Below are 14,816 nucleotides of genomic sequence, written 5' to 3' on the forward strand. Positions count from 1 at the left end.
TGTCTGAAATATTATACACTGCAGCAGATGAGCACGGACTATTACAGGAAGACCTGATCCATTTGAAGATCAATCCAAAGCAACTCTGCTGTTATTCTGCACCCTTTTCTTTACTAGCTGTATCATTCAGAGGTGTTCTCAGCATTTATACAATCAGTAACCTGATCAATTCTAACTTCTTAAGCACCATTTCATTAGGGAACTCAGCAGTAAAATGCTGCATAGCCTTCATAACAGAAGTCACTGTATCAAATTAAATCTGAATAAATAAATAAGTAAAATTTCCAGCTACTAGGCCAAGGGAAGGGTGCTTTGCATTGCTCACTGCTGAGTTTCAGTGTTACAGACAACAGGCAGTGGAGGCACTGTCTGTAGGATGTGCTTTGGGAACTCTCCCAGGTGAGCACAAATATTTGTGTGTAACCATTCATGCACCTGCACACCCACAAAATGCACTCAGATACTTGCACATGTTCAAACACTTGCATGCAAATTCTTTGCCCACTCTGCATGTATTGCTGTTTCATGGCACTGCACATCTTCTTATGCCTCTTCACAGATAAAAACCTGGTTCCTCAAGGATTTGTGGTCTCAAGGAATATATTTGAGAAACATAACCCAATCCACCTTCCTATCAACACTAAGAGCAATTCTGAAATTGAGTAGGTGTATCATCACAGGATGGTTTGGGCTGGAAGGGACCTTAAGGGTCACCTAGTTTCAAGCCCTGCTGTGGGCAAGGGACACCTTCCACTATCTCAGTCCTGTCCAACCTGGCTTTGTGCAAATCCAGGGATGGGGCAGCCACAACTTCTCTGAGCAACCTGTTCCAGCCAATGTTTCTAGAAGCCATAGCTTTTTCTATGACTCTTGCTCATAAACAGTGAAGTCCTGACTCTCACAAAATCAGCAAATACTTTGTCACTTCCTTTTGCCGAGTCAAGATTTTGTTCAGCAGCTTTCCAGGAACCTGTGACTCCTCAGATGGCATCACAGAAATCACCAGCTTGCCAACCCTGTTTGTCACACACACCTCTTACACACACATCAGTGCATACAAACTGCAGACCCAGCTGTGGCATCCAGCAGTGCAGGGGGACAGATGGGAAGGGAGAGCAGCTGCACATGGAGGGGCATTGAAGGTGCTATAACCTGGAGGCACCTGATCTTCCAGGGCCTGCCAATGGCAAATCACTGATGGAGAAAGGCCCACCACATTCTGCTCCTCCCAGTGTGATTTGTAAATACCTCAGCACAGAAACCAAAGTGATTCTCGAGCCAGCACTTCGTGTTGCAGGCTGTGCCCTGGCACTGGATGCAGACCAGCTCTACACACTGCAGGCAGAGGGGCTTCTGGCACTTCTCTGTCTCAGCCACTCACACATCAAAGGATCAATGTGGCTTTTACTGCCATAAATATTTTTGTGCCCTGAGCAGTAACCTGTCTGAATGGCACACTGGCTATGTGTACAGACAGCTATCTGATGTGTTTATATTTTTCATCTTTTCCCATCACAGCCATTGTGACAGATCCACAAAATCACCTGGAGACATGCAGTTTATAAGTTCAGAAGCTTTGTTTGGCCATGACTCACCTCCGAACACTTGAGTAAGGAGGCAGGGGGGGTCTGGAAGTGACCAAAGCCACCAAGGCTTCAAAACAAACTTTCTTCACAATCATCACTAAAAATCTGACAAAGATTCAGGATGGAGGAATTTGAAATGTGCAAAAATGCTGAAGTCTATGAAAAATAGAGCAGAGATCATCAAATTCATAGTTCTCATAGGACATTCCATAAAGCTGAGTGAATGTTCTGAGCTCCTAAAGATCACTTGATTCCTTTTTGTTCCCAGTCTTCCTCCTTTCCAGCCTCCTTTGATTTGTGTGCCCACACTGTGGCATCCCTTTGAAGTACTTTCCCTTCCATCTCTCTTGCAGGTCCCTTCAAGCACCAAGAGGCTGCTCTAAGTCTCCTGGGGCCTTCTCCAGGCTGAACAAGCCCAACTCCCTCAGCCTTTCTTCCCGAACAGCTGTTCCATCCCTTAGAGCATTTTTGTGCTCCTTCATCCCCCAGCCTGTGTTGATACTGGGGGTTGCCGTGAACCAGCTGCAGGATCCTGGACTTGGCCTTGTTGAAACTCCATGTGCCACTTCTTGAGCTTGTCCAAGTCCCTCTGGATGCCACCCTGTCCTTCAGGAGTGTCAGCTGCACCACTCAGCCTGGTGTCACCTGTGAATTTGCTGAGACTGCACTCGGTCCCACTATGGACCCCCAAGGGACACCACCTGTCACCGACGTCCCATCTGAACATTGGGTCTTTCACCACTCTGGATGTGACCGTCATTCCTGATTCACTCACTGAGTACTCCAGCCATGAAATCCACCTCTCTCCAATTCAGAGAGAAGGATCTTGACTCTCAGAATGTTTTTCTAATGGATTATTATTCTTCAGTTCCATATCTAGAGCCCAATGCAAACTAGGAAGGTATGCAGAATAATTCAAACTCATTAAAGGTCCAGCTCCACTCTCATTGATGTCAGTAGCAAAAATTCCAACAGCAAATGTCCTAAAACATCTAAACACAAGCTTAATTTAAAACACATGAAAGCACATATGTTTAAGAGTTTGCTGGATCGACACTTGAGGGAGAGAAGGAGCAGGCCCTACCAGAAATGCTCAGAGTTAGAGTGTAAGCAGCAACACTCAAACAAGTATGGACTTATTTACAGACCCTTCTGTGGTCAGCTGCCTTTTCTTGGTATGTCCAATGCCTTCAGCAGTAAGGTTCCTCCACCATCACATATACCTGGACATTCAGAGCTTTTCTTATTTATGTTATTTCCTAATTCACATTATTTGTTATTACCCAGCTATATTAAACTGGATAACAGACAGTGGGATGGTCCCAATGCAGTGCTAAACTCAGGATAAAAATATAGAACATAAAAAATACACCAGCAAAGAGAATGATGGGACTGCAGTACTCAGATTTTCAAGTTGGCAAAGGTTGGGTTGGTGAAACGGGAGCTCGTGTCGAGAGGAAAGCAGTGGGGACAAGAACCTTGCCACAAGTGATGAGAAGAGAGGAAGCTGAAGAGAAGATGAAAGGTCTGAAAGGAGGGAGGAGTGGAGTTGCTGCAATGAGCTGAGCAGGGTGGGGCTGAGAATCCACTCAGAGGTGCAGAGTTTGTCCTTTGAAGGACACCTTTTCCAGCTCTCTTATTTCTGGATCTGCTGACTGTGTCTCTCACAGTCTGTCCCTACGGAAGTTCACACATGGAAACAGCTTCCCTGAAGTGGAGTGGTACTACAACTTCAGCTGGGCTGCTGTTAAAGCAACTTTGTAAGGTAATTCTTGGGTTTAACTGCTATTCACCAGCTCTTTTAACCCTTCCACCTACTCTTGCTACTTGGAGTGTATTTACATTTGCACTATATAAAGCTACTCTTGGAAAAATGAGTAGATATACTCATTAAATACCCTCCAGGAAGATCCAGCCATCCCACAAGTATCTCAGCTTCAACTACAAAGAACAAATGCTCAGCTTCAAAAGGGCTTCAGGATGGTAAGAGCTATTTTATCAACTGAGAAGGGCACTTATGGGATCTCCCAGACATCTGGCCCCAATCTGTCACTGCTTAATCCTACAATCCTAAACATTTTGTGGACGTTTGATGCCTGGGATAACTGTAACAAATGCTGCATGATCCTCAAAGTCTGTAAATGTCAACAGAGCTCTTAAACAAGTTTCATCAATAAAATAACAATTATATTGCAATTATTACTTTTGTCTTTGCTGTGACATCGTTAATGCTGCACACACCCAAGCACAGACACAAAACAATGCCACGTGATTACAGGAAGAACACAACACAGTTATTGGGTTTTATAACTACTGCTGCTTTTCAGAACAGGACTTCTACCAGGAAAAAATACCTCCTAGAAATTTATGGGACTAAACTTTGTTACCATATGGAAATACATATGTTATCTTTATTTCACACTCAAATCTCTCTGCAGTGTCGCTGTTGCAATATCATACATTCAAAAGCTGTATTTATAAAAACACTGAATTATCTCACAGTGATCTAAACACATCACAATTTTCCCAACAAAACAGTTTAATCTAATAACTGTAATTGCTTAAAATGTTTTTTCTTTGCTTCCAGATTATACTTTGAATGCACCTGAGAATGTTGCCATGCAGAAATAACAGTATGTTCCCAAGAGGGTTTATATTATCAAATGTTTACCATTTTCATAAGCGTATTTAATCACAGTCATGTCTAGAATATCTGTCAGTGGTACAGATCAGAAGAAATAAACTATAAACTAACCAGCTCAGACCATAGGGTGAAGCAATAACTGACATTTTCTTAGGAAATGAGTTATGACTGAAAAAGAGAAGCCTTCACAGTCGTAGTGCTAAATAGGTCCAGTGTGCCATTAGAGCAAGCTCATTAATATACACCTCTGCTCTCTGCTGCAAGATCAGTTAAACAAGCTGCCTTTTATTTATAGACCTAAAAGGGAAAGAGCAGGTCATATTGGCTGCTGACATCTCAGACAGCCTACAGATGGAAAACCCAAAACATTTCATTCCAAAGCATTTCATGCTATCAATAGGAAATCTGATGTCTGGTCAAAACATCCACAAGTCTTATGAACATTGTGAAATGTTCTTTCTTCCCAACTGATTACAAAATTGGGAAAATTTTATTGAAAAACATGCTATGAGAAAGAGGATCCTGTGAGGCTGCGTATCCCTTCTGGAGGGGAGGAAACAGCCACACCACTCTTTAAATAGCATCAATGTTTTACAGCACACTGAGGCCAATGTTGGGGCCGTGGCTGGAAGCACACGGGGCTCTGAACTGTTACAAACCTCAGGAACTTAAACACATGAGTTGTTCCACCCCACACCACAATTAAAGTATCTGTTCTGGTGCTTTGTTTTTCCCAGCTAACTCCTGATTAGATTAATGTTTAATTCACTGTTGTAGCTACAGTGTAAAGCCCTGACCCTGCAAACAGTTGCATGAGTAACATGGTTCATGCAAGGAGTTTTATTAAACTGGACAGAACTATTTGAGCACTTCAACTTTAACATCCTAAAGGATCCCAGCTTATTTAGCCAGATTCAAACTAACAGATTTAAATTGTTGAAGTTGGTTGTTTTTTCCCCTTTGTGATTACAATAAAGTAGAAGGTAACTGTAACATAAAAAGACTTGCAAATTGCTGGGTTTGGCTTTATTTCTGAAGCCTGAACAATTTATGTTTACGAAGTGACACTACATGCTATTTCATTTGAGTCCTGGGCAAAAATGCTTGTACTTTTAATTATTTATCTTTTAAAAAAACATTTAGGGCTTTAGCCAGAGTGTTGTACAGTTGCTGGTGTGTAAGAGAATAAAAGATTAAAAGGTTCAGAACAGGAAGAAGAAATTAAAGTAAGCCACATAATAAATGCAATATATCCTTCACATTGCTGGGGTTTAAGGTAATTGTGGCCAACCATTTGACATCCACACACTGTCCACCAGTAGCTCATTTTCCTTTGTGCTGTTAGATGAGTATTTCCTAATTACCATGAAACTGGAAAACACAAATAGACTGAGAATCCTTGGAGGAGGTGTCTCATCACCGCTGACTTAAATAAGTCTTTGGGCTCTTTTATTTCAATTTTATGAATTTTGAAAGCCCCTAAGCCTGCATTCCTGAACGCCCTTGGGCAGTACCAGGAGTGATGGATCCATGAGGAACGCAGACCTGGCCCATGCAGGACTCCTTTGAGTGGTTTCAAGAGTGCCCAGGTCTGATTCTGCCCACGAGGTGATTCCCACACACAAACAGACCCTTCTGACAGCAGACCCAGCCACCTGCCTGCCAGCATCCCCTGCATGGGCCAAATGTTGCTTCCTGCACTGGAATATTCATACATTTATTTCTCCTAGTGCCAGTAGGTCATGCACTTCAGTGAGCAAACAGAGCTTTCCATACATCTTCCCGCAAACCCAAAATATCTGGGAAGCTATCAGAGTATCCCATCCTTTTCACAAGACTCAATTTCTAGTATTAAACCTCTTTTTTAGTAATCCTTCTTTAATCAAGCAGGAGTATAAACATTTGTCAAAATGGGGTAGTTGCATTTGTTTGCTACAACATATGAGAATGAACCAGGAAATTTGGGAATATTTTACTATCAGCAGCTTGACAGCCACAGATTTTGCCATAAGGTTTTGTTAAATATGTCATTTGGAAAGCAAACAATTTTCTGAAACCTCATTACAGTTGGACTGAATGCAGTATTATGGCTTGCAGGCAAAAATAACATTACATGAGGCAACCTTTTAAAGAACAAAATGCAAAATTCATAGGGTCATGTAATAAGCAAAGAAGACACCCCATGTTAGCCCTTTTATTTCCTCAGATGTAATTGGGAAACTATTCTTTATTTGGGATTTTTTGAATAGCTTACAAGCTATTTGAAATTAAAGGACAGCACACAATCCAAGATTTGCTGTTCTAATATCTGAAGCCAGATCTTGTTTTGGGGACAAAATTAAGATTGAACAAAATCAATTAAAAACCCTCTCCATCCATGCCAGCAAAGAACCACAAATAAATTAAAAATATTCCCTCCAGTACTTTTAGATTTTTTAATAAAAAGCATCATTTCCTACATGTACTTCAAAATCTTGTTTCTCTGGATCAGTAATTGTCTTCATTTCCAAGGAAACATTTCCATTCCAGTTTGCATCTAAAGTAAAATCTATTTGCACCCATCTCCATCTTTAAAGAACAGTCTGTGCTCTTGGTCTGGGGGAGCCAATTTCAGTGCAAACAGCTCTGTCCTGACAAGCAAGGAGAAAAAACTGCTCATAATCTTCTTACAGGTATGAGAGTTTGAAAGTTTGGAGTGAAGAATTAATTTGCTTAACATGAAGAATTCAGCCTCAAGAACAAAGGCAGAACCCATTATGATTGATGTGGACTAACCAGTTGGGGTAACAAAAAATAAAACAAATAGAAAAAAGAAAATAATTAAAGAGACAACAGCAGAAAGAAGGGGAAAAGGAGTAATTATAAAAAGAAAAAAAAATCCTACCCCAAAAACTTATGGCTGATTAGCATAGCCTAGCATCTTAAAAGGCCAAAATACCACATGTGTGGCATGTTACAAAAGAAGATTAAAATAAAGGAAAAAATAATCCAGAGAACCATGAAGTCTCAAAACATCTGGAGTTTTATAGTAACAAGGAGGAAAAAATCAAAAACATAATTGAAAAAAGTCCACTGTGATACATTATTGTACAATGAAGCTTAATGGAATTGAAAGGAGAAGAGATGAAAAGGCAAAATAAGGGGGAGCAAAGAAATAAAAGAAACAAGAAAAGGCATTTATATTTTAAAGATGTCACTGAGGGTTTTTAGCCCAGTTATTAAAAATTACACACCCTGCTTCTGTAAGCTGTGTCTGTAATGTGTTGAGCGCTCTCTTTCAGCGTAGGACATTCACGCACGCTGGGGAACTCAGCAACCCTTCTGTGCCCAGCACAGGGCACTTCTCACCCCTGGGTCGGGGAGAGACATCTGCAAAGAGGATGGCAGAGAAGTTGCCTGTCCTGGTTTGCATTCTGAATCCAGTGGGAGATTGGAAGAGAGGCAGGACAAACATAAATTAAGAATGTTTGTTAAAAACAATGTGCACATTCAGGAATTAAGCAAACAGTCCTAAGCTGTTATACTGGCATCAGACAGTATTGAAATACTCTGAATGTATTCACTAACAAGCACATGGGAAAAAATAAAACCCAAAAAAAAAAAACCAAAATGAAAAGCTTCCCTCTTTATTTCATATTTTCCTTTATTTTTAATGAACCAGTAAAGGAACAAAAAGATCCTCACATAGTCCAGTCTGCCTCCGTAACATGCCAAGAGTGTGTCTAGGAACAGGATGAGTTTCCAGTGCAGCACAGACAGAGCAGGCTGTGCTGTGTCTGTCTCCAGCCACAGGAAGATCTGAGACCGGCGTGTGACAAACCTGTGTGTCACAAACACGGTGTCATCTGGCTACAGTGACAGTCCATCCTAACTTCCCACTCATCCTCCCTGCACTCCTATTTTTTTATAATTCTGGAAAACCCAGCTCCTAGCTTTGTCAAGACCAATAAATAAATATGTTTTACAGTCATTGCTTGTCACATGTCATCACAGCTTACAAAGTGGCTCCTGCCCTTGGCAGATCAAACAGAGGAGGATCCTGTGGATGAAATCTGATCTACAGTGGGAAATTGCTGGCTACAGCTGACTAAACTACTCCAGCACAACCAAATTCTCCTAGAAAAAATGAAAAATAGCAGCAAGGTAACTCTTTGCCCATCTGTGTAGGTTTTTTTTGTTGCAAATACAACTTTCTGTACCTGGTTCAACACAGCTTGTTCATAAATGTTTCACAAAGTCGGTAGTTTTATTGCTGAGGTTTTCTCCCATTTTAGGGTGGATTTTTTAATATTAAAACCTACTGTCCTTCTCATACTCTACCCATGCTCACTTCCACAAGCTCATAATGGAGCTTTCATCTCAAGCTGTTATTTCTGTGAAGTTCAGCTCAGAAGAGTAAAGTTTCCCTGCAAATTGACAAACTACATGAACTTGCCAACACTGGATTAATCTGCACAAAGCAATGAGGAGAGCACACAATTTTCTCCAAGGTTGTTCTTGGCAGTGCAGTAGTGAAGTCAGTGGGACTTTTGGTGCTCAGATGGGCTTTTTGCTTTTTCTGTGCCATGCTGAGCCAATCTGGTTATCCATAAGTGAAGACTGAGGTCCCACCTGTAATCCAAGGCAGGCAAGGGATCTGCTGGAATGACTGTACCTGACACTCCTTGACGTGTGTAAAGCTGAGCTCTGGCCAAGAGCCCTGCAAGAGGTGCTGGGGAACCACTGGGAGGCTGCAAGGTGTGGTGGGAGCTTGTTCTACTGCAGGGTTGGTTACCTCATCCTGCTCTCCCTCGCAGCCTGGTTGTGGAGCTCTTGAGCAAAAATGCTTGTACTTTTTATTATTTGTCTTTAAAAAAAACATTATTAGTCTTTAAAACATTCTAATTTTTTTAAAAGGCAACCCCAAGAGACAGCACTCTTCTTCACCCACAGACCTGCTCATCGTACTACAGCAGAATCCCACAGAGCTCAGGGTAACACATGGAGAAGGATAATCTTCTCTTTCTTAGAGAACTGGCTCTTTCTCTCCTACAAATAAGGAACTCATCCTCATTTTACCCTAAGTCATTAATTTTAGTCTGGCAGTGTTTGCATTTTGTCTCGCTTGGCCATGTTCATTACATGAAGGAAAATCTGAGAGACTTATTCCTAGGAAAATGCTTCAACACCTCACCTGCTTTAAAAGAAGTTAGTTTTCTCTCCAAAGGAGACGTTAAATCAAGATTTTGCTAATGAACACCCTATTGCTACTCTTCACTCAGGGTGATTTACCACACCCACTGAACTGGTGTGGGCACTGACATCCTCCACCAAACCCTGCTCCAGTTTCAAGCGCTGGAGCTGCCTCCTGAAGCCTGTTGAGAAGATGAGCTCTGCTGAAGAGCAGTGCCAGGTCCCTCCATTCTCTACTGCACTGTGGGATTCTCTGGATAAAAGGCTGTATAGCAATGTTCTTTTTTGAATAGCACTTAATGTTTTCCCACAGTCTTATTGTTTACAGGGAGTTTAGCAAGTCACTTCACTAATTTAAAATAGATTGTGTCCCACATGGGTGGATAACAATAACACATATTGGTGAATCATATGGCTTTCAAATGATATGTATGAAAAAGAAGTGCTACACATATTGTCTGAAATTTTATTGTGTGAAACCACAGCACTTAGCTCCCTACCAGCTGTGTCAACAATTCAGTATAATAAACTAATACAATTGTAGAATAGCAGCAAGGTTAGTTCTGAAAATTAAAAACTAAGATTTAAAAAGAAATGCAAAAGATGTAAATGAGTACAGATGAACATTATTTCAGGAGGGAAAAACCTGCCTTGCAAATGATGCCAGCTCATGAAATTTACATCCTATGGCATAGGCTGCAGTAGCAAAAGCCTAAGAGGGAAAGGGATTATATGAGTGCAATGATTTTTAAAAGGGATGAAGAGCAGGGTTTGATATCTGAGGAAGCTGGTAAATTACGTTTTGTGTGACCACTGCAGAAGCATCCCATCTTCTACTACAACCTACACACGCTGGGTCAGCTTTAAAATGAAAGAGTAAAAATCTTCCCTGGACTTTGTTCCAAGGTTCAGAGCAGCTTCCCATCCACGCTGAGCAGTTCAGAATGGGAGCTGCCTCACACACATGACGCAGCTCCGAGGCCACTGCCAAAGGACATTCCTGACATACTTGACCAATGGCAGCCCATGTACAGGAATGACTGAGTGAGCCAGGCTCAAATAACAAAGGTTCATATTGAGCTGTCTCACATCATTTTTAATATGCTGCTAGATAAATAAAAAAATAACTGAATAAAAGACATTTTCTAAGATAATATTTTGAGGGAAAACTGGGAAAAGAGCTCAACGGAAATAGGTTTTAAATTGAAATGTTGAACTGTAGCCCAGAAATGACAAGAAAATTAAATCTCTTTTTCTCCTGAACCCCAATAAAAAAAAGTCTTAAACACTCTCGGTAGACCACAGTTTTGAAAGAAATGAAATTATGTTATTGTCATGGATGATTATTAGAAGGTATCTGCAAGGTTTTCCTGAGAGTTAGCCCTCTAACCCAGAACCTAGCAGGAAACCACAATCACTTCTGTACCTTACGTGAAGGACTTTGAAATGAAAGTGCCTCAAAATCAAATATAAGCAGCTTTCAATATGTGCATTTAATCTTCCTAGGTTAAGAAACACCCTGTGGCCACCACACTAAAGAACTGAAAACGTAAATTGAAGAAATTATATCCATATGATTAAGTAAGATTCTTAAAGAGAAACATGTTGTTAAGTACTTCATTCAGAATAAAATGAAATGCAGTAAAATAGAAGCTATTTGGAATAAATCACTGACGCACATGCTTTCTATGCAAAATGGCAGTGTTCAGCTCGGAGTGGACATCTGGAGCAAATTAGCATTATGTTGAGAATAATATAAAATTAAAACATTTAGTTTCAGCTTCTAAAATTAAATATAAAATCAGAGACCACTGTTGTGTTGGACAGCTTGCCTTGTGACTCTGATAGCAAGAATTTATTTTGTTCCTCAAGTTTATTGTTCATTCCTCCTATCAGTGTCCTGGGAGCCCTGATGCTTTCAGGTACCACCTCTCCAAAAAGCACCAGGCACAAGAGTTGTGTCTCACAACGTGCTGCCAAGTCCTGTTCTAGGGGTTCAGAATGAGGAGTCTGAGGCCAAGCACGGGCCAGAACAATTTGGGTAAATCAAGAAGAAACAACCCAAAACTACAGGCAGAACCTGGACCACATCCCAGCCAAACCTCCCAGGAACTGAATGGTTCATTTTTACCTCTGCATGCTAACTCTGCACCTCCTGGCTCTGGAGAGGTCCATGTGCTGAAGGTGCTGGGTGACTTCAAGCTCTTGTGCAGACCCTCTTAAAATTTTCTGAGCTCCTCCTGGCTGCTGGTGCCGCTCAGTTCATGTGAGGTTTGGCAGAACCAATCCACAGGAGATCTCCCAGCTCCTACTGAGGTGAGGGAGAGAAGCCTCTGCTCCTGGTGGGACCTGCCCTAATTGTTTGAGGGACAGAGGCTATTGCAAAGCGACTTCCACACCCATACCAAGCTTCTGTTCCAACTCCTGCCAATTCTGTGAGCAAACTCCAGGTGCTTAAGACAAGTGAGCATTTGCACTTCTGCTCTCACTTCCTGGAGAGATTAACTGGAATAAAGGAAGTGTATAGGGCTGTAATTCCCTATAATCACTCTCTTCCCCAACTGAGTCCTCTGTGTCACTTTAGGGGAAAGGCACTCAAGCTGCCTGCAGCCTTGGAATTGCTATACCTCAACACCTGGCCTGTCCACCTGGTTCTGAAACAGGAAAAAGGAATGTTTCTGCTTCCTTGGGGTGCCAGCCCTGGCACTTGACAAGACCACAGACTTCAGGAAGATGTAACTTTTCTCCTGGACATCTTTCAAGATGTCAAATTTCAGCACTCTGCTCCACACAGCTTTCCAGAATTTACTGGCTTATAAAACTGCCCATCTCCAACTAGACCAAACAGCCACTAGCAGCACTATTTCTGAAAAGCAGAAGCCATCAGCAGCCCAGGACACGTTCAAACAACTCATGCCTGGTCCAGGAGATGTTCTTGCAACTGGTGTCATGCCAAGTCATAGTGGGTGACCCTGAGCAAATCACTTCAAAGCCTGTGCAGAGTTTAGTCCTTCAGGCATTCTGTATCAAACACCTCCTCAGCAGGGACTGCATCACCACCTGTGAGGTATTTTTTGAGTATCCTGACCTCATCAGTCACTGGGGTAAAGCCTTTGAGCCAGGAGCAGAGCTCTGGAGAATCAGGGTTTCCAGCAGAAGATCTATAACCATAACACTGGAGAGAATGCTGGACACATCATCATCTTCAGGTAGTTTTTACTGGATTTTTATGCTCTCGAATATTCTCCTAGATACTTGAAAGTAATACTGAAAAAGCAACCAGCACATAGTTTATGTAGCATAAAAATGAGCTCTTTATAGTATGACTTATCTTCTTTCTGATACAGCTGGGAACATGCCAACCTTGCCACCTGTTCCTGGACTTCCTTTAAGGTAGCCCTGTCTTTCAACATGAAACCTAAATTGGATGTGCACAGCCTTGCTCCTGCACTCTGCAATGTAAACACCTGCACATATGTTTTAAATAGCCTCACACCTCTATATGTAAAATTTCAGACACCTGTGAATTGGCTTTAAACAGCCCCACTGGGTTTTGTGGATGGAGAACAACTTCCAGGTGCAGATGAAGAAGGTTATTTCAAGGGCAATGTACAGCCTCCAGTCTGAGTATGTACAATACTGTATTTCCAAACTCAAAGCAAGACTTTTAAATGTGTCCTCTCTGTGACTGATTAATCATCAATGAAATTCAGAAATAAATGCATTTGTGTCCCTCTGGCTTGTACTGAGCTCTAACTCACTGGGGCTTTAATTCTGTGAAGCAGCTTGAGATCTCTGACTGGGTGAGCACTCGTCAGGTAAGGACAGTTCCAGCCTTGCTCTTCATACAGCTGCTTGGGAAAGGCTCGTTTTCATCAATTTTAGGCCACACTGCTTTGTGATTCTTCTGCAGGGCACTTTCCTTCCATGACTCTCTTTTGAAACACTAAAAAGATTGTATTCTTTTCTTCCAATTCTACCAGCACCTTTGTAGTAGAACCTCACAGGTAATTTCTTATTCCAAAATTTTGGCCTGTTTTGGCCCATCATTTACTCATAAAGAATCCTGATAAACTTTTTCAAATGACAGGCTATGTGAATAAAGGCTGGAACTCTGAATTAATCTACAATATGTCTTTTTAAAACCCTGTCTTCTTTCTTCTTCAGTCACCTCATAATTAAGGAAAAAATACTTTTAAACTTTAATTTTCTGTGTAAGGGATGAGTTCTGCAGCAAACTCGCTTTGATTTCACAGTGATTTTTGTGACCACAATGCATTCTTTGAAAAGGAGAATGAACTTTTTCATTTAATGAATGATTAGACCTTTCCCAAAAGCTGCCAGCATGTTGTTTTTTTTAAAGCCATGTCTTTTTCTCCTTCCTCAGAAGAATATTCAAAATAACCTTAACTTTCCATAGCAAGCAAACACATATTTTAATGACAGTGAGGAAAGGTTTGCGGAGAGAAACAGTACCTTTTTTCAGCCCAGCTAATACAGCTGAAGAAGACAGAGAGGCTCTCAGCATAAAAGCCTTTCTTTGGAGATGATCTGTAAGATCCCTTCCATCCCAAACCATTCTATGATTCCATGTAAAACTCTCCCCAGACTGATCATGAGGAATTGTAGCCAGAGAAAGAAAAGACAGATGCATCCATTTTCCACGCTGCTCTACAAAGAGAGGTCTGATGGGCACAGGGACCCTGGGGGCATTTCCACACTGGCCTGAGCCAAGAGTGGCAGAGCTCCCCTCTGAACAGCTCATTAATCCAGACTCGGGACACCACAGCTGGGATAGTGAGATTCCAGCTGTGAGCAGGCAGTGCCAAGCTTCCCAAATGGGCACCACCTAGTGCAGGGGCACCCCACAGACCCAGGGAAATAGCTGCTGACAGCCATCCTCAGGGGTGGAATGGGAATGCCTTCCTTTGGACAGAGTAGGCCATATAAAACAACCTCTGCCTCGGACTGCTCCACTTTGTTTTTCACTTTTGGCATGATTTTTCAGATCCTTCCTACACCTATTCCTCTCCCACTGACTGCAATCATGGAAATGCCAGGGCCCATAGGAATGGAGAGATGAAGCCTTTCTTTCTGTCCAAACAATCCTGGATTAATATTCTGTGCGGACAAAAACCTTCACCTTCTTTCTTGTGAGCTTTATGTGCTAATTTCTCAGTGCCAAACATGAGCATGTGAAGCAAAAACTCTTTAAATTTCATACTGGAGGCTGGTGCCTTTTAAATTAGTCCTTACTTACAGAGAAGCTAAAGAGCAGACAGGCAAGTTGCAGTTGGAAAACATATGCAAGGAAAATAAAGGGGGCAGGAGTGACCAACCTAATAGCCTTTCATGTCCTTGTGACTTTTATATACACATGATCTCACCAATTACATGATATGACATCAACAGGG

The 14,816-nt window shown here is 41.7% G+C and overlaps 1 protein-coding gene across 5 annotated transcripts in view; it reads right to left on the reverse strand.

Annotated features, from left to right (window-relative positions):
* The window catches only part of GLIS1 (GLIS family zinc finger 1), a 184,048-nt gene that overhangs the window by 34,406 nt on the left and 134,826 nt on the right, over positions 1-14,816 (reverse strand). The window lies entirely within an intron of this gene.

Source organism: Poecile atricapillus, chromosome 7, assembly GCF_030490865.1.
Source record: "Poecile atricapillus isolate bPoeAtr1 chromosome 7, bPoeAtr1.hap1, whole genome shotgun sequence".
NCBI lineage: Eukaryota > Metazoa > Chordata > Aves > Passeriformes > Paridae > Poecile > Poecile atricapillus.